The following is a 21,667-nucleotide window of genomic DNA, read 5'->3' as shown; positions in this document are numbered from 1 at the left end:
TTAGCATTTAGGCCCGAGCCCGGCCCAAGCTCGCGTGATAATCAAATGAGCCAGAAATAAACCCGAATTACGGAAACTTAATAGTTAACTCAAAATTGTATTTTTATTGAAGCGATTAGAGGTTTAATTTTGCAGTTCTGCTATAAAAGTTCTCCAGAAAGAACGCTGCAATATATGTCGTTGTACAGTATATTTACAAAGTGAGGCCCAAAAAGGCCCGAGAAATATGGTCGTATATTTAAAAATTTACAGCCCGAGCCCGGCCCGGGCCCGAAGTTATATATACTTTGTAGGCCCGAGCCCGTGCAGACCTCTAGAGAGGAGTCAGCAAGAGAATGTCTTTGATAGCTCGCAGCGGCGTTGCCACTACTCACGTGTTAAGGCTTTTTCAATGCATCAAAAATGGCAGTTTTCTTAATTGTGTTAAACAGAGTGACTATGGTTGGTAACACTAGCACCAAAATAGGGGCTGCATTTTCCCTTCGCACGCGATAAGAAACTTCATGGATTATCTCTTGATGACTCTTCTATAGGTATAAAGAAGGATCAAATTTCCAGAGCCCGCCTGTTTGAAGAAGGGAGGAATGAAAACCCTTTTAAAATAAAAATATAGCTTTCAAGAATTTTCGCTGTAAATTGTTTAAACATGAATTCGAAGCAAGAACAACTTTCCTGAACCAAAGTTTTAATTGATATTATAATGGTTAATACAATCACAATATACCTTCTGTAGGAAAAAAAAGAAAAAGTCATTGCACGTTGACTCGCTTCAGCATAGCGGTTAGGGTCAGTGCATAGTTTTTACATTTTTAAACTTTCCTTCTAAAAGGGCCACTTGATGCGTGATTTTTGGTCACCAATATTTCTGATGTAGCTTCCGTTTACTTTATCACAAGCTTACGGGTAATTTAAGAAAATATTATTCCTCTGATCACATCAAGATATTGATTTTCAATCATTTTCCGATAGCGGCTTTAGAATTTGATTGACTTAACCACAGACAGGCATCTAAGTAGGCTATCAGTTACCTTTGTGACAATTTTGGCTCTAATCTAACAATCTATTCCTGAGAAATGATTTGATTTACTTCTTAGATCATACCGAGGCTTTTCTCCTGAGATATTTCTTGGTTTCGGTTATTGGCCTTAATAGATCTCAGCGAAATTGGCAACCACATACGTAGACCATCTGTTACCTTCGTCAGAATTATGGCCCGAATCGGCCAAGTTGTTCCCGAGAAACGACATTATGTTAATTTTTAGACTACATCAAGACTCTTTTTGTGAGATATTTGATGGTTTCTAATTTTGGGCTAAATCGATGTCAAACTAAATTTGGTAGCATACTTTTTGATTTAAATCGGTCGGATCGTTTCTGAGAAAAAAGAAACGAGCAAAATATTTACAGACCGACATGATGGAAGTCTATTGTGGTTCGGCAGCGAAAACCACCGTCACAACCATTATTATTATTATTATTATTATTATTATTATTATTATTATTATTATTATTATTATTATTATTATTATTATTATTATTATTATTATTATTACTATTATTATTATTACTATTATTATTATTATTGTTATTAGTGAAAATGTTGCATTAATTTATTTCTGCAATAGACTCCCGAGCCGACCACCTAAACGCTAATTTAAAGTCCATATTTATAATTTTAAGTTTTCAATCGCCATAGAATATAATATATATTTAATATATAAATTACTTAAATATCTCAACTTGTCTGCTTCAAAATACAATGTTCACTGCCGATTTGCCCTTACTAATAAAAACATAACTGATTATACAGGCAAGAATGATGGGCAGCATTCTCTATGAATGCGTTGCGTTTCTTCAGTAGTATTCAATAAAATTGATGCATTTGGAATTAACTTTTGCTTTCTTGTGAGCAATGCTAAAAGATTGCTAGTGACAACGAATGACATGAATTGTTTTGAGGAGAATAAAATGTGTGGTTTTTAGCATTCCATTCACATGAATCAATTGAGGTTGTCTATCAAGAAAGGAAAAAAAAAGTCACCTTGAAGGCAATTGAAAGTGAGCTTCTATTCCAACTACAAACGCCATCCATTCACATAAAAGAAAATCATTCTCTACGTATATACTGGATGTATGTGTGTGAGAGAGAGACCTGGCTCCAAGTTGTTGAAGAATAACTAACTGCTTCTTCTCTTTTTTTTTTTTTTCAGGACGACCGGAACAACTTTTGATTTCTCTTTCTCTCGCCGTTTATTCAGTCCATTTCGCTTCCACCTGATGATGTTCGTCCGTTTGGCTGCTGCTGATGCGTGTGTACACAATTACGTTTGCGGTGTCCTCGTATGTCAAAAAAATTTCACCTGAATATGTCGGCGGCGGAGCTTCTTTAGTCACCTGCCTACCTGACATTTTTTTCCCTTTTCCTTCCAACTTTCTACTATGCACTGGCCTAAAATTCCTTTTCATTTAGCCTAGATTCCATGCTATTTGTTTTGTTATTGTTTTTCTTCTTTATTTTTTGTTCCTCAGATGATGCTGCTGAAGAAATTTTTGCTATCAAGTATTCAGATTGTGGTGCACCGTAATTGAGTTTTCGCATGAATAGAAAACGACATTCTTCACGACAAAAATGTTTGACCATTTATAAAATGAGTTGTGCTCAATTGTACACACATTACCTTTAGTTGTATTAATGTGTGGAAAATTACAAGTTCAGAAACCATAAAAATGAATTGAAATTTTAAGAACATGAAAATTGCAACTGAATGACGGAAAATAAAAACGTTGGAATGATAAACGAGAGGCGAAAGAGAAGAAAGTATACTTAGAAAATTCACTTTGGATCTTAAAGGTTAGTTCACTACAAACCCCAAAACGTTGCAAATCAAGATTCGAACACGCCAAACCTTACAGAGAATAACACTTCATCACAAAGCTATCATGACTTCATTTTATACAAACAGAGAAATCTGTGAATATCACAATAGTATAAACTAAGTGAGGATAGAATATATAGCGTATTGATGAATATAAAATAACGAAGGTTATTACGTGTAAGTCGAGTTATGTTCTTCGAAAGAATTTTTGTGAAATGAATCATAGTTCTTAATAGAATTGTACACTTTCGCTGCTATTCTTACATAGGGTCTACTAAACTTCCAAATCTATCGTATCTTGTGTTTAACCATTTTTTTATAAACCCAAACGCAAGTTTACATCAAATGATTTTTTTTTGCATTAATTTAACGCCCCAATTATGCCGTAAAGGAGACAGACGAGTTCTCTTTAACGATTAATACTACATAATAACGCTTCCACAATTTGATACAAATTGTCCTTTTTCGATTGCTGAATTATTAGAATTGATTAAATAATAAGTCAACACTTCCCAAAAAATGAGTGACAAATTAGAATTTTCCTACTATTTGAATATCGATTATTATCAAAAGTGATATATTCTTTAAAAAATATTCCTTGAATGATATTATGTTTTGGAGAAATGTAACGACATTTGGAGTTTTGAACAATTTTTGAAGGGACAGATGACGTTGAAAGAGACGTCTGGAAACTCTACTCCACTAGACAACTTGTTTGGCTCATGCTACATGAGTTTTTTTTCCCCTCGAAGATAGATTCTAGTTCATTTACCTATCTTTCTTAGTGAGGCAGTTAAACTAGTTGAATAAAGACAGAGTTCCCAGTTTGCAACCATAACTAGAAATTAAGGAATTAGAGGGAAGAGATAATTTTAAGATTTAAGAGTAGGTATACCACGTATTCAAGAATTAGGCAATTATAGCTTAGTTATACAATGTTCGCTTGCACAAGTCAAGTAATGTTCTTTCGATATAAAGGTACTCTGACTTCTTATAGTATCAAAAAGATAGAGGAATAGAGGGATATAGACAACATAAGCAAATTAATCTTATTATTAACATTCTATAATTTTAAATTATGTAAATTGAATGAAATTATATTTGCAAATTTGAGAATAATTTTTTGATTCATTAAAGAAGCTAAAGAAACGAAATAAAAACCCAATCAACTGTGTGCATTGATAATGTGTAGAAACATTAATAATGTTATTCAGTAATTGACTTATTATTCTTACATGAATCAATAATAAAGATAGTGTTGAATTCAAAATGCTAATCTCTATTATTTTCTGTTTAAGTTACGGGACGTATGATTTTATTTCATGCTTTAAACAAGTCAGAATCAAATCAGTAATTATCATTTATATCAAATTTTAATGAGAAATCGATATACTAACAATAATTTTCTATTAACAAAAGGAAAAGAAGCCCATTTTATGTATTTTACTAAAAAATATAAGCAAAGATTATGTAAGGGTTAATAATTTTTGAAAAATGAAATATTTGGACTTCATACATTTATGAATTGTCTGTTTGGTGAAGTCTCTTTTTGTTTGCAAACTAACATAAGTAAAGAATTTAAAACATGTCAGAATCATTCCATATTTCCCCCATTTTCTGGTTGGTTGCCAAAATATTCTTAAAGCTCTTTCTTCAATTCATTCAAATTTTACGTGCAATCCTCATTTTTCACTAGATCTTTAGTACTACACCAGAGCCAATTGAGTCTCATTGTGTCAACGAGAGCGGGTGCCAAGCTACAGAAACAACAGAGAAAAAAAAACTGTTATTGCAATGTCTTGCTCAATCTCTTTCAGCATGTCAAGTAACTTTAGCTTACGTGAGTAGTTTACATGATTTTATTAAAAGATAAAACTTTTATTTACTACATGTATTGTCAAGCATGCTGAAATATGATGAAATTCATATAAAGATCTTGGCACATGAGTAAGCATTGTACTTAAAGCTGCAAATATGTTTTTTGAGAAATCCTGAGCCCCTGAGGTATATTGTTTACTTCACAACTTAAGAAATCACTTAATGAACGCCTCATTCAAATAAAAACACTTCTTACTTCTTAGGTAACTTTAAGAAAACGTTTAACCAATGGTATTTTTTGTTTTGTAGATGTTGATTTGAAGTTCCACAATTTAAGATAAACACATCAGTATTTACAATATATGGCCTAAATACAAATTATAAGCAATGATCTTATGAAAAAATACATTCTAATCTTGATCACATTTTAGTATTTCTGTCGCTCTCATATTAACAGGAAAAAAAAAACGTTATAGCTCGTTAGAGCCCTAACTTTTCTACACTGAAGTTAGTTACGTATTAATTCAAGTAGTTCTTCTATTGCATCACGATCTTCGGTTAACACTAAGAATTCTGGTCCCGGTTGGAGAAGGCTACCGGGACAGAAGACAGTGTAATAAATATTCCTTTACATAAGAATTCATACAACAAATCCCCTATGTTCTTATTCATTTGAACACTTCCCATGATGTACAGTAAAATTATTTGTCTAAAAATGGTCATGGTTGCAAACCAAATGTATAAATTTTCATCCCTCTTCATGTGATCTCATCTAAATTCGTAAGATCATTTGGAAACTGGGTAGAGCCTGTTTATAAGCTTCCATGTTTTACATCCTGAAGAATTCATTTCCTACTTTCTGACTGATTACTCTTTTTTCTTCTTTCGGTTTGGAAGGATAAAGTTGCATTTCCAGACGAAATATTAACTTGAAAACAAGGAAAAAATATTCTGTTGTTATATTCTACAGCTCAAATACTTCTAACAGTTCGAATGACCTACTCTGCAAATTACGTTATTTGCAGAAGTGCATTCTGGATAGTAACCATACAGTAGTTACTGTGATAATATGGAGTGCTGTCATGAAAGTTTCAATGAAGCCACCACTTTTGTCATAAATAATGTTGGCATATGTTTCATTTATGTTTCAAGCACAGTACAACCATACTTAAACTTGGAATTAATATACAATTTCTATTTAAATATATTTTCACAAATAGGACATACAGTACATAGTTCAGACCTCTGTTATCTTAACTGGCTGAAATTTTACTGGAGCTTATATGGGTTGATGTTTCAATATCTGAATGAGTCATCATTATCATCATCATCATAAGTAACCAAGTTTAAAAACTATGCATTACTTAAACAACGAATTATTCTTGTTTATGTTGCTAATAAAAGTATTTAATGCTACTAATTCTTGCTTTTCTTGTAATCAATAAAAACTTCACTAACAGTACTACTTTGAGGCATAGATTATCCATATCATACGTCCTTGCTCTCCTTTGACTTTCTGCAGCTAGCTCAACTTCTTTGTTTTATTATAGTTAATGATTATGATCTCACTGATATTTCTTGCTTATCGATACTAATTGTCAGATATACATGCTATTGTCAGAACAATTTTATGGTCGTTTTTTTAACCTATACACACACTTTTTGCTAGCAATTAACTCTTTGTTGTTTGTAAAATCTTTAAAAGTATCTTATTTTTTATAGAGTTCACACTGACTTAATATGTTTAATGATACAGCATATAGCTATCTTTATCATATCTTATCTGAATTATTAATACTGAATGTAATAAAAGGAACAGGCAACGTAACTTTAAAATATAGAGTATTGTTTACATCAATGATTTATTATCAGAGAGGCTACGAAGAGCTTAAAGGTTGATGGTTTCCTTCATTTTTTTCTTTTTATTTCACCAGCAGTTAACAGTGTAATTGCTAACATTCCACTGTAGTCATCACAGACATAGTATTAAAAAAAAGAAAAAGAAAAATGCACATGAATTTCTGTAGAAGCAGTATGTTTAGCATACAATAGCATGACGGTTGTTTGAATACTTTTTTGTAAGAAGGTAAGCTATGAACCATTATTCTTCGGTACCATCATTTCGAAGTAATAATAATAATAATAAAATGTCTAAGCGCTCCTTGACATAAAGAAATATTATAACTGGAATATTACGGTGCCATTGTTTTAGCTCTACAAATTCGCTTTTTTTTTTTTGTTGGTGAAATATTTTTTTTTTTAAATGATTTTATGTCAGTATGTACCAGCACGGCTAAAGATAACACTGCCAGTAATAACAATTTAATAAGTCTATGCCTATGCAACAATTAAATGTTTTCTAAAATTAAAAAATTAAGTGCGAATTATTTTAGTAATGTTTCATCGGATTACAAATTCACAGAAACGAAGAAAAGAAAACACTCAAGACATCACATATTAAAATAAGAATATTGGTGACGAAGATTACTATCTGCGCCTGATGAAATCGCCTTCGAAAGAGATGGAAGAAAGAAATAAAAAAAGAAAATGGTTATAGCTAGAACTATACCGCAGAATGTGAAAAAATGAAGCCCTAGTAATAAGGTTTGACAAAAAATAAGCAAAAATTCAAACAAACCACAATAATGTTGTTAAAGGAAATTCGATGAAGCATTTGATACATAATAAAGAAAATTGGTATCCTTACACAGATACGAGAAATTACACTCGATTATTTTAACAAAATGCATCCAAACTTTCCTAATCTTAAGCTAATATGTCCCTATTCTACTCTACCCTACCCTATGGGAGACCTGGGTTCTATTCCCGGCGGGAGCTCATGTGGTTCAGATTCCACGTTAATCAGTAGATCCATGTCTCATATTGCCTCGCTGCTGAAAGAGACGTTAAATTCAACTCAACTCTACCCTACGGTACTCTACTATACCGTTTTAATGCGGTTCTACTTATTGTAAAGCTTACCCAAGAAAATATTGAGTTATGTGCCCAATCGCAATTCAAATAAACCTGCTAGTTTCTAATGGAATCTAACATTTACAGGTACGTCCGTTGTAATATCCTTGCATTAAAATATAATAGAATACTATAGGAAGAGCAACATATAAGTCCTTTCCGTATATTTTATGAAGATCTTCCATGATCAGCCCTTAAACAACATACCAAAATAGAGGTACTTGGAATATTTCCGTGCTATTTTCGAAGCTTGAAGTTAACGTAGATCCAAATTCATATCCTATGTAAAAGTAAGGCTTGATTTGTACTATTTACACACATCTAGTGTTTCGAACGCATAGTGTGTCAAATAAAACATCCTAGAGAAGAATGTCCATTAGCATACTAATGTTTCGTTCACGCTGAATAGGCCTACACTACATGCTTTAACTGATAGTATAAATAAAACATAAGAATTGTGACTATTGGGTAGTTGTAATAACCACGAAAGACGTGATTTGTCATCCGTTTGTCAGTGGACATTTTATTATCCAGAAAAAAAAAAACTACAGTTTCTAGGTCATCAATGTTCTTAAAATTTTCAGAACTATGGTATGATATTGCTTTCACTATAGTGGGGATGTTTCGTATGCACATATTGCGATACTAAGTACCATCGGAACTCATAAATATTGAAAGGAAGAATTTATGACCGACATTTAAGAAGAACGGTAACCATCCAACGAAATAGAAAATCTGATCAAATTGCTGGTACCTCTCAAACTAACTGATATCACGATACATTGAATTCAATGGGGCGTGTTATTCATCAACATTTGGGTACCATTATTGGAAAGTGGTATCGTGTTACGTGCCTTACTTGGGTCAGAGAATTTCAGCAGTAAATGACCAGATAGAGAGCTATATTATGTGATCTAATTAAATATATTTCCAGTTGTGTTAAGCATGCTATCAAAGCTCTTGAATGGAGAAGGCCAAATGAAACTATGAATCAGTCTTGTCACCAAAGTGTTGTCTACATGATAGCGATTCTAATGAAATATGATGAGTTGACATTCAGTGGTGGTGAGATTATATTGATAGTATTTATCCCGTAGTAGAAACTTACACATCATTATGCTACTTGTTTACCAGTAAAGATAAATATTACCAATAGGATAACTTAAGTTCACAGTGTGGTTGGATTGTTCCGTATACACTGTAACAGTGGCGTACGTAAGAGGGGTCTGGGGTTGTAAGTTTCCCTTGAGCAAAATATTATGTTAAAATAAACATTTACCATATTAATATATGTATACAATCACGGGAAATTTATGAACTTACGTGGATGTCCCCATCCCTTCTTGACGAACTTCAGCGTACGCTAGTGCACTGTAATAGCTTCGAGTGTTCCAGATACTTCCTTGATCTTTGCTTTTGTTGGATTTGAAGCCTTTTGAGTACATATGAAACACTCCATAAACCTCGCTAAATATCTTGCATACGTAATAAACAAACAAGTTGATCTTTGACAGTCAATAAAATGACTCGAATATACTCCCTTCAATATTCTAATACCTTGCAGCTGATGCAACATCGAGTCACCGTTACAATATTTGGATGAAAAAAAGAAGCTACACATTATATGATGGATGTCTAACATTTTGGTATGAGATCACTCATGACTGTATGATTAGCGAACTCGCCTTTGGCGCTAAAGTCCTGGGTTCAATTCCTGGTGGAAGCTCCTACTTAAGGAGCTGCTGCTAGTTTGAATCCTACGTTAAGGTGTAGGTCCTCGTGTCATATAACCTCACTGCTGAAAGAGATGTTGAATTTATATTTTGATATGTTAACTTATAATGTAAATAAAACCATCCTGCAACTGACGTTATTAATCTTTAATGTACCAAATTTCACAAAATTAAATCCCCACGTTAAGCGGGTTTCCATATCCAGGCTCCTAACTATGAAAACATTTACGCTCAGTCCAACCTCAATCATTTCACGAATTCAACCTGTTTTACGTATGTTATTAGCACATAATATCGATTATGATTTATTCTAAAAACACTTTTATACATTGCAAAGCTGTAACGTCCACATATTTACTGAGAACTCATAGTCGTATCGGAATAAACAAAAGCGAGTATGGAACAGTAAACTGCTTTCACAAAAGGCAAAAGAAAAGCTGCAAAGGCATACAAAACGGTCGAGTGGTTTGGGTCGATACACCATCAATCACATGTTTGTGTGTTCAAACCCGGTAGTGAGTAGTATCTTTTTTTAAGTGTCTTCCTATTTTCATCCGGAGACTGAAAATATTTCTTTGGGTAACTCATTGAAAACTTCTTTTGTTTCAAATTCGATTAGAACGGAACATTATATGAATAGTGAATCTTAAATCCATAGTTAAAAAAAAAAAAAAATGAAGTATACTCATTACTCCATTATCCTCTTATTAGTAACGGAAAACTATTTATAAACAGTGGTGACTTCAGAAAATTATCCTCGGGGGGAATTTCAATGTGCGGGTGGAGGGCAAACATTGGTAGTCCACATTGAGCACGATCGAATATATGGTACTGAAGGCGGAAATTTCTTAGTTCGAGAGGGGTCTCAAATTCTCCCTCAGATCACGTCCTGAAAGCATCATTCCTTAAAAGCTTTTCGTAACAAATATAATATTACACTTGTTTCTCGTTCTACATTTAGAATTGGTAAAATCATAACTTATAGAGGATTATAATAAAAGCATAAAAATTACAACACCAATCATGTATAAATTATCCTGTAAGTTATCAACTTTGGGTCAGATTAAAACTCAAATATTTGTTTTCGGATTGCACTTAGAAGTAAGTCCTCTCTATATAATCCTGATTGGAAAGTCATGTATAACTCTAATTAATTAATCAATATTTATACAAATATTTTTTTATTTTACTATTTTTACTATTCAATATTATATACACTTCATTTCCAAAATCAAAATCTCGAAAATGTATATTGTACGAGTGCAGATTCGCAAATAAATGATTATTTATCATATATATTGGTCTCTATTCGAAATTCTATTTAATCGAATCCGACAAGAACACAGACAGAAGCATCGAGAACAGGTGAAAAAAAAAGAGAGAAAAAAAGGCGCTGTTCCCGGCGAGGACTCGAACTTAGCTCGAATAGTGCGTTGTAAACCAAACGCCTTAGACCACTCGGCTATGGTAACAACTAGTGATCGTAGCAAAAGCTTTGAGTAGTAGTTCTTATTACAGAATAACATTTTCTATTGCCTAAAATTTAAACCTAATTTACTTTGATATAATATATCTATTAATTTGTTTCATGAACACGGTTTCGTTACTTTGATGAATGATGTATGTTGTTGGTATAGATTCTATTGCACGTTCTTTCGTAAATATTATAGAAAGTATCAGGGTTATTTATGATCTTTCATGGAAAATGACTGGCGCATGCGCAGTACACAGACAGTTCAATTGGAAGGCGAGGAAGGAAACGCTAACACACTGTTAGAATGTTTTCCTCGCAAGCAGTAGTTCCCAACCGAGGGACGGCGGAACTTACTTCCTCCTCCTGGGGTGGCGTGAAGGGTTTACGAAGTCCCTTCGTTGTGTTATATTTCTTGAATGATTATGCACAATATCCAGTCACACCTTCTACACATTTGGAAGTGATAAATCGTAGTATAAATAAACCGTCCTCCACACACAGTGATTGTTGCTTTTCCAAGATTATAAACTGAAATACTTTTTATTTCAATAGAATATAAAAGTTTCAATGGGAGGGGTTACAACTCCCTCAACCCCCTGGGTCTTTGATATGTCACCGCCTAAACTGTAACTTTCAAGTTAGAATCGAAAAATGGAGACATGTGACCTACTAAATATATTTTTAGTTCATTATACATTTTCATAAATAAAATATCCACAATTACAATGACAGTAAATGCTAAGTAATTATTGTAAATCTTTGTACTTTCATTTTCCCTCTTTCTTCTCAACTGAGCTTGAAAAATGTAAAAATGGAAGGTTAAGAATTTCAAATATTACGTATATTTTAGCATATTGCGAAATTATATTTAATAGAATCCGGCAGGATCACAAATAGAAACGTCAAAAAGAGGTAAAACCAAATTGTATTGTGATGGGATTCGAACTAATCTTCAATGGTGCCTCAGAATCTCTAGCCGAATGCCTTAGTCCACTCGGCTAATGTGACAAGTTGAATATATAGTAAGCGTTCTTCATGTTCAATCTTTTCTTACAGTATGAAATTTATTTTGTATTCTCTGAAGTTTAAGCCTATTTTGGCCTGATGTAATAGTCTGTTGAAATTGTTTTATGTTTACGGTATTCTTTACTTTGACGAATGATGTTGTTAATATAGGTTCTATCACGTATTCGTTCATAAATATTACAACAATTGTCAGGATTATTTATGATCTTTCATGAAAATTGACTGGTGCATGCGCAGTAGAAACAGAAAGATGCACTTTACCAACATTTGTCATACACGCCAGAACGCAAATTTCTAATAGGTTCTGAAAATGCCTCGCTCTAAAGGTTGTGGAGAACTGTCTGTTGCTCTGAGAGGAGAAATCATAGGCTGAGCAAAAATGGGACAAACTGTGCCTCAGATTGCTAGAGATCTGGGATGTGACAAGAAAACGGTCAAGAAATGGGTTCAGCGACATGAATAAGGTGGTGAATGGTTCAGGTCTCGGTCAAGAAGTGGAAGGCCAAAAGTGACAACTGCAGCTCAAGATCAAGCTTTAGTTACAGAAGTAATCAACAGACCCCTACGCCACACGTCAATCCTCTTGGACAAAGCCAGGGAATATAATTGTTCTCACGAAACAATAAGAAGAAGATTATTGGGGGCTGGTCTACACTGTTCAAGACCCGCTAGGAAGACTCTCCTGATTGAAACTCACAAGGCCAGACGAATGGAATGGGCACAGAATAACATAACCCAACCTCAGTCATATTGGGACTTAGTCATCTGGACCGACGAGAAGGTTTTCAAGTCTAACCAACAGGGCAGAGTTATATTGTATAGACCGCGCGGAACCAGGTATGCTGAACAAAATATTATCAGAACTTCTTGTTCAGGACGAATATCAGCACACTTTTGGGGATACATGACGGCTGCTGGTCCTGGAGATTTGGTTGCGGTGCCTGAGAGAATGAACAGCAGCGTTTACAATAATATCCTCGAAAATACGTTGTTACCGTCCTTAGAAAGAAACTTCCCCGAACAGGAAGAATATATATTTATGCATGACAACAGTGCTGTTCACACTTCCCGGCAAACACGAGAATGGCTAAGTGAACATCCAGAGTTAATTTGTATTGAGTGGCCCCCTCTATCCCCAGATTTGGACCCAATTGAACATCTGTGGGCCTACATGGTGCAAGAATGGGAAGAGAGACGTGAAGACAGAGACCAAACGTTTCTTCAAAATCATGTTATGGAACTGTGGCAACATTTTCGTGACACACCGTCGTATTGCTCGAGACTTGTATCTAGTATCCCCTCCAGAATTCAAGAAGTTATTGACTCTGGAGGTGATTACACGAAGTACTAGTATGTTATTTTTTGTGTAAACATTTATTTAAGTTTCATTTATTTATTATATTTTTTCAAGAGCAATACTTTCGTTCTTCATTCTTTTCCTTTGCTTGTTTACTTATTAGTTCGTTAAAACGTTAAGGAAGAGTAGTATATCTTCAAAAAGTATTTGTGAATTTACTTTGAACGTTTCTAAGAATACATTTACTTTTTTTCTTACTCTATATCATGCCCAATATTACTTTCATTTCAGTTAATTAATAACTTTATTTCACATCTCGGATAAAAGTATTATTGTCTTTTTAACGATGTTTTTCCTTTTGATTGTGTAATTTCTAGTTTCATTGAATTATCTCAATTCGAATGAATAAATCACATTTTGTTTATTGTCCCTTCCTTTTCGAGAACAATGTGGTGTAATTTACATTCTTTATTCTTCATATTGTGCAGTAATGACAATATTAATTATTTTTCATGAGTCCAGTTGATCAGTGAGAACTTGGACAAACATTAACCTGGTGATTCTTTACGCAATGACAAGCGTAAAATACATTTTTAGCTGTTCTTTATACTTCACAGCGATGAAACATTCTAACAGTGTGTTAGCGTTTCCTTCCTCGCCTTCCAATTGAACTGTCTGTGTACTGCGCATGCGCCAGTCATTTTCCATGAAAGATCATAAATAACCCTGATACTTTCTATAATATTTACAAAAGAACGTGCAATAGAATATATATCAACAACATACATCATTCATCAAAGTAACGTAAACGTGTTCATGAAACAAATTAATAGATATATTATATCAAAGTAAATTAGGTTTAAATTTTAGGCAATAGAAAATGTTATTCTGTAATAAGAACTACTACTCGAAGCCTTTGCTACAATCACTTGTTGTTACCATAGCCGAGTGGTCTAAGGCGTTTGGCTTACAACGCACCATTCGAGCTAAGTTCGAGTCCCCGCCGGGAGCAGCACCTTTTTTTCTATCTTTTTTTCTCCTGTTCTTGATGCTTCTGTTTGTGTTCTTGTCGGATTCGATTAAATAGAATTTTGAATAGAGATCAATATATATGATAAATAATCATTTATTTGCGAATCTGCACTCGTACAATATACATTTTCGAGATTTTGATTTTGGAAATGAAGTGTATATAATATTGAATAGTAAAAATAGTAAAATAAAAAAATATTTGTATAAATATTGATTAATTAATTAGAGTTATACATGACTTTCCAATCAGGATTATATAGAGAGGACTTACTTCTAAGTGCAATCCGAAAACAAATATTTGAGTTTTAATCTGACCCAAAGTTGGTAACTTACAGGATAATTTATACATGATTGGTATTGTAATTTTTATGCTTTTATTATAATCCTCTATAAGTTATGATTTTACCAATTCTAAATGTAGAACAAGAAACAAGTGTAATATTATATTTGCTACGAAAAGCTTTTAAGTAATGATGCTTTCAGGACGTGATCTGAGGGAGAATTTGAGACCCCTCTCGAACTAAGAAATTTCCGCCTTCAGTACCATATATTCGATCGTGCTCAATGTGGACTACCAATGTTTGCCCTCCACCCGCACATTGAAATTCCCCCCGAGGATAATTTTCTGAAGTCACCACTGTTTATAAATAGTTTTCCGTTACTAATAAGAGGATAATGGAGTAATGAGTATACTTCATTTTTTTTTTTTTTAACTATGGATTTAAGATTCACTATTCATATAATGTTCCGTTCTAATCGAATTTGAAACAAAAGAAGTTTTCAATGAGTTACCCAAAGAAATATTTTCAGTCTCCGGATGAAAATAGGAAGACACTTAAAAAAAGATACTACTCACTACCGGGTTTGAACACACAAACATGTGATTGATGGTGTATCGACCCAAACCACTCGACCGTTTTGTATGCCTTTGCAGCTTTTCTTTTGCCTTTTGTGAAAGCAGTTTACTGTTCCATACTCGCTTTTGTTTATTCCGATACGACTATGAGTTCTCAGTAAATATGTGGACGTTACAGCTTTGCAATGTATAAAAGTGTTTTAAGAATAAATCACAATCGATATTATGTGCTAATAACATACGTAAAACAGGTTGAATTCGTGAAATGATTGAGGTTGGACTGAGCGTAAATGTTTTCATAGTTAGGAGCCTGGATATGCAAACCCGCTTAACGTGGGGATTTAATTTTGTGAAATTTGGTACCATCTCAGGAATTAGGAATATGAGAAAGTTGTATGTCCCGGATATCCAACCCAGGATCATAAAGTGAAAAAAGAGAGTGCACTGTATGATGTAACATTAATTTCCAGTTGGGTTTAGTATGTTTCTTTGAAGTTATAAATGAAGAACCGAGATGTTTCCTCCTGAATAAACTTTGTATTCAGAAGGCATTTTTAATTTATGCAGGGAACTAATAGATCATCGTAGGATAGATTTTAGTCTACCTTTCTTTTATCAAATTATAATTCTTGTATTCATTATGATAGTATGAATGTCATTTAGAAAAATAGCTATAGTAGGATATAATATTGTATGACATAACACATTAACTGGTAGGAATTGCAGGTGTTTACCCGTTTCTGTGCAACTCACATCACAGTCGTTTCTTGTTCCATCCAGTACCAGTTGAAGACGTGACTCTGCTCTTACCCGACAGCCACTCTTCCTTCAGGGTATTTTTCCTGTTGTCCCCCCCCTTATTATTGTGGATTTGTAGGGTGCAGGTGCTCATGACAATACTTCCTAGTCTTCCATCATTGGATGTTGTGTTTCACAATGCTGTAGTGTTGTCCTGACAGCAGTATCCTGTATTGTACCTTGCAATACTGGACGTTTTAACCTACATTATTATTATTATTATTATTATTATTATTATTATTATTATTATTATTATTATTATTATTATTATTATTATTATTATTATTATTATAGTAGTAGTAGTAGTAGTAGTAGTAGTAGTAGTAGTAGTAGTAGTATAGAAGGAGGAGGAAGAGGAGATTCGGTCGATCAACTATGTGAACAGTAAAAAAGGCGTTTATCATAGACATAGATACTTGTTGAATCTAATTATATTCAAACATGCTTTTCTTCTCTGTTTCTTTATTAGAAATATCTTACATATACATGAAATAAAAATATTCTTTAGTTCAGTATAAAAATTACATTATGCGCTTCGAAACTTGATAGCAAGTTGTTCAATATCAAAATTTGTTTTAACCACAGAATGTGTATATATACCTTCGAGAGAATGTTTCAGTCGGGTGTCTTATGTTTTCATTTTTTAAACTCTGTACTAGAAATACTAAAAGAAAAACGATGATAAAGTAAATCTCGATTTTGAATCTCTCATAAACAAAATCGAACTCACTGAACAAGATATTTCGAAAGAAAGAAAGTAAGAAAGTGAGTAAGAAAGTGTGAGTAAGTGTGAGTATGAGTAAGAAAGTGTGTTATTTGAAACAGAAAAGTAGTCTCCATTTTCTAGTTCATCATCAAAGTTCTTGGATTAATGTAGTGGAAGAATCTAGGAAGAACTACGAAACCTAAAGAAAAAAAAATATCGAAAATCAGAATTATTATCTTGTCGATTATTTTTTTTTCGAGATCGAGAATAGAGAATCAATGGAATCCTGAATTAATGGAATTTAAAATTTCTGCTTATTTTCATATTTATTGACTATTAAATGCCTAAAATGTGGCATTTGGATTCCATTCCTCCGTTTATTCGTATGTGAACGCTTAGAAACTATACCCCTCAACATATAAGAAACAAATTTTAAAATTAGGTTTATTTAAAGTTTATGAACGATTTGTGATGTGTCTTCGGGCAGAGAAGAATTTCCACCAGAATTCGGGGATGTTCTTTTTCACTCTACGGATGTTCTCATTTTTCAATTTCGGCATACATCTCAAGGTCTTAGGTTTGAAACTTAGCTATCATTATGATTGACAATTACCCAGGGTTTTCAGGTAAAGTTTTGATTTTGAATTGAATTTAGTTTAGCATCCCTTTAAGCAGCGAGGCTACATGAGACGTAGACCTACAACTTAATGTGGGATCCGAACTACATGAACTCCCGCCGAGAATCGAATTCGGGTCTCCCACGTTTTCAGGTAAAGTAACGAAATTCCATTATACATAACCAGTTTTCTTTTTTCTCGAAATGAAAAATCTGAAACGATCGTTGCCTTTACTTCATTTAAATAAAATGAAAAGTACTTTTTGATAGAAAATAGAAAAAATATAAATAGAACAATGGCAATACAATTTTATAAGTGACATTACACTCCAGACTTATTATAGTAAACGATTATTTTCCTAGTAATCAACTAAAAAATTGGTACTTTAGGGATTATTCATAGTTCGGGTTGTATTATAGTTTTGAGAATTTGTTAACATTAAGTATTTCTCGACCAGATTACTCTTTTCAATATTTTCATTAGTAGCAACATGTTCACTACTGAAAAAAGATCCACTGGGGCCCAAACTTTTGAGTAGGGACGTGGCCACCTGTATCCCTATAGCTGCGCCACTGCTATAATATGACAATTGAAGAGTTACTTGAATTTTAAGAAGTAGCGAATTCTAATTTAGAATGTCAAGAAAAATGACCTTTGAAGCAGATATAGTGACCATGTGTCACTCAAGTAATATAGCGTCTGGCGAAAATAATCCTTCGTACGCGATTAATTTTTAGTATTATTTTTTACTAGGAGCTAAAATACTGAAGATTACCAGGATAAAGTTCTAAGTAGTCAATGGTCTCGAAATTTGCCTATAAAATGCTGTGTTTATAGCCGTAATGATTACCCTTCTAAAGTAGCTAAACCTGCAACGAGGAACGCAATTCAGAAAATATCATTTTGAAGGTGAAATATGAACAATTGATTTTATAGAAAAGGAAGAATGAATCTAATGATTTTGTATTGACACAGCCATTCTTGAATAGGAACCGCGGTGACTCAGTAGTAAAGCGCATGAGGTCCCTAATTCGATCCCCGTTCGTGCCATACACAACTTTGTGTTGGACAGACACCATGTGCGTGGGTTTTCTCGGAGTTCTCCCATTTCCTCCAACTTTTTTTTCTAGCATTTCATTCATTATCATCATCACTATCTCCTGCAGACGTATTCACATACTACATATCGTTTGTAGCATAATAGCTTGTATGAAATTGTGTAAATTCTCTTTAAGTTTGTGGTATGTTTTTATTTTCACTTTGGAAACTGAATAGCACAAGTTGGGGAGAATATACATATATATATAAATCCTTAGGACATTAAGTATCCACCTGCCGAAATATTACTGGGAATAGAAATAGGCTAAACTAGAATTCCTATTTCGCTTACAACTAAGATGAGATAATGATATATAAATCAGCAACAAGGCTGCACATGAAACAGGAATAGACCAAACACGATGAATCCTAGGTTAACTTTTGTAAATTAAAATAATAATAATAATAATAATAATAATAATAATAATAATAATAATAATGTTCTTTTCACAAGATTTTTGTGAAAGAATTAAGAGGAAAATATTCATAACATGAAAGCAACTTCAAATTATTTTCATGGGTTTTGAAAAAGCCAAGAAATGCCAAGAAATAGTGAAAAATCATCAAAACAACTTAAAAAATACAGGGAATATTTTTGTATCTACCACTTCAAAGTTAATTAAATCTGTGTATTTAAAAGTCAACCGGAGAAAGTAAATCGAAGAAATAAATATTATTGATATTATTAATTCGGATTGAGCTCAGGGGTGGTTTCAGACGATTTTTTCCGAAGCATTTCAATATACAGTGGTCAAATTAGTACTGAAAAAATGTTGGCAATTCTTGTTGAGTACGATCTGAGATTTCCCTCCCCGAAGGGAGGAGGGAGATTTCAGAGCTTTAGGCAATCAACACTGATTGGGCTTGTCTTGCCTATGAGATTACAGTAGCTACTGCATTACAATTCAGAGATAGATATTCTACCACTGAAGAACTACGAAGCCCGAGCATAAGCTAATAACTAAATTTGATATTGTGTCTCAATAATAAATCACTTAACTTGTATAATACAAAGTAATTTCCCCTACTCGTAAGCATCTTTTAGTGAGGTACATTTCAATCTTGAAACGAAATTTCCACAGCAAAATATTACCTAGTCCATCGACATAACCTCAACAGCTGATCTTGCCGTGGGCATGGCATACTTTGAAGAGTGAAATCGTCTAGTAGAAAACTTTCTCTTGGAAGCTGTTCAAAAAAATGTTCAAGTTAATAATAATATTCAGTGGCAATACAACTGCTCCCTGCCTTCCCTGCTCTTGTACATTCCACTAATAAAAAGTTGATTTCCATACTTCGTGGAGACACCCAAACGAAGACGACCAAATGTACGTATATTAACAGACTTGTCAAGTGTCACACAATCGTAAAGAGGATAGATTTTCGTTTAATCTCTTTGTTTACTTTGTTTACGTGTACATACAAGTACTGAACACTGTTTGTAACACTCATACCAGCAAGAGTGGTAGCGAATTGTACGACTACCTACTCTTCGGTATTAGTATTGAGTTATGTCGAGGAATTATAAAAGAAAAGTCCACTGCTTTCTAAGTAAAAAGGAAAGCAGGAACTAGTTTCCTTTAAACTTGAAGAAAGAAAAATGAATGAATATTTTTACTCTAAACGAAAGTGAACGTGTCTTTACTTCACGAAGTCCAAGAAGTAAAATAAAAATGAGGACTTGGCTAGAAACCAAAGTCTAAAGAAATTGTTGTATTTAGCACCCTTGTTCCTATAGCAATGCTTAAGAAGCTGTACAAGGTTAAAATAATCCATACTTATTAAAAGAAGGAGACGGAGGCGGACCTAGAGACAGCGTTACCCAGTGTTAAACAATTTGGCGATTTCACGAGGGTTATCACATTACATTTTATTCAATCGTGACATGATCTACCTTAAATTTTCATATTATTATTATTATTATTATTATTATTATTATTATTATTATTATTATTATTATTATTATTATTATTATGCCAGTGATGATATATACGTTGGCAGGGACGCCCTGGGGGTTGTACAGATGTTGGGTGGGCACTACACTAATTAGCCAAAGAGTGGGTGTCATGTCATTTACAGATGTATGTTGTTAGACATCTCATATTATGTCTATAACAACATACTGTACGCTTTTAACTATAACGTAATATATAAAATTGAAATAAAAATATTTTAAACAAACTAATGAGTCATTTAGCTAATTATTATGATACCTCGACACAATTGTTTTGATATTTCAGCCATGGATATTTGCGAGGAGGAATCAAATTGTTTTAGTTACCGTACTTCTTGAAAACTTTGGCCTATTATCAGTAACTTCATATTGGAAATATGTGGTAACAAAAATCTGATACCGATGTGATCATTCATCGAAAACTAAAGACCAATGAAAATCACTAACTAAGGTATGCGGAGAGAAATAACACAGAATGAAAATCAATTTAGCAACACCACGAGTGCATATGTTGTTGCATTGAAACTAAAGAACTTAAATGGAAGTTGATATAATTCTCGGAAGGGTTGAAATCCAAGACAAAATGTTACTTGTCTTTAGTCAGGAAGATTGTACAGTTGATTAGAAAGACAACAGAACTATTGATAGTAAGTAGTATAGTTATAATGAGTGTAAATTAAGAGACGAATTTCGGGAAACGTGTTAGAAAAGTGGTTGAAAAGAGGGAATCGCGACGAACATCAGAGCTGAAGAAACTTAAAATTTTAAATGTTTCAGGAGAAGAGAGTTTAAAGTACTTCAGCTGATAGATCATAGATAAATGAAATGGTTGTTTCATTGATTAAGTAAAGTAGTGTAATCTTTTCAATTTCTCGTAGGTTACCTATAAAATAAAATCTGACAATATAAACTACCTTCCTTTATGCTTATGCCCTCCCCACTACTGAAAATAAATAAATATAAAATTCTCTCCTAGCATAGATTTATGTTATACTATAAAATCTCAGGTGTATAGTATAGTATCTAAAACAATACTACTGGTAACCAAACTCGAAACCATGCATAAGAAAGCATGCACATTAGCCACTCGGCCATGAAGGGGCACTAGACATAGTTATTTTTATAGTGATACCTTGGAATCCGTTCCAGAACCCTGTTCGAGTTCCAAATCGTTCGTGTTCCAGTACTTTTTTCTTTTTAAAATAACAGCAAGTGGACTAATCTACTCGTGGATTCTACGAACTCGAATTTTCAAAATTATGTTAACGTTAAACAAACTGAATTTCAAGGTAAAATATTGATGAATAGTAATAATATTTGAATAAAAGTGAACTATCTAGAACCCAAGGTAAATACACTAAGTTGTTATTACACGAGGGCTATTCTTTTCACCCTCCGTTAAGCCACCA

At 33.3% G+C, this 21,667-nt stretch overlaps 1 protein-coding gene across 3 annotated transcripts in view; it reads right to left on the bottom strand.

Annotated features, from left to right (window-relative positions):
- The window catches only part of LOC145678508 (uncharacterized), a 382,498-nt gene that overhangs the window by 120,607 nt on the left and 240,224 nt on the right, over nt 1–21,667 (bottom strand). The gene's annotated exons all lie outside the window — the stretch shown is intronic.

Source organism: Thermobia domestica, chromosome 2 (genome assembly GCF_964235325.1).
Source record: "Thermobia domestica chromosome 2, izTheDome1.hap1.1, whole genome shotgun sequence".
In the NCBI taxonomy this organism is placed as follows: Eukaryota; Metazoa; Arthropoda; class Insecta; order Zygentoma; family Lepismatidae; genus Thermobia; species Thermobia domestica.
Note: the sequence above shows the minus strand (reverse complement) of the source record. Positions and strands in the feature narration are given on the sequence as shown.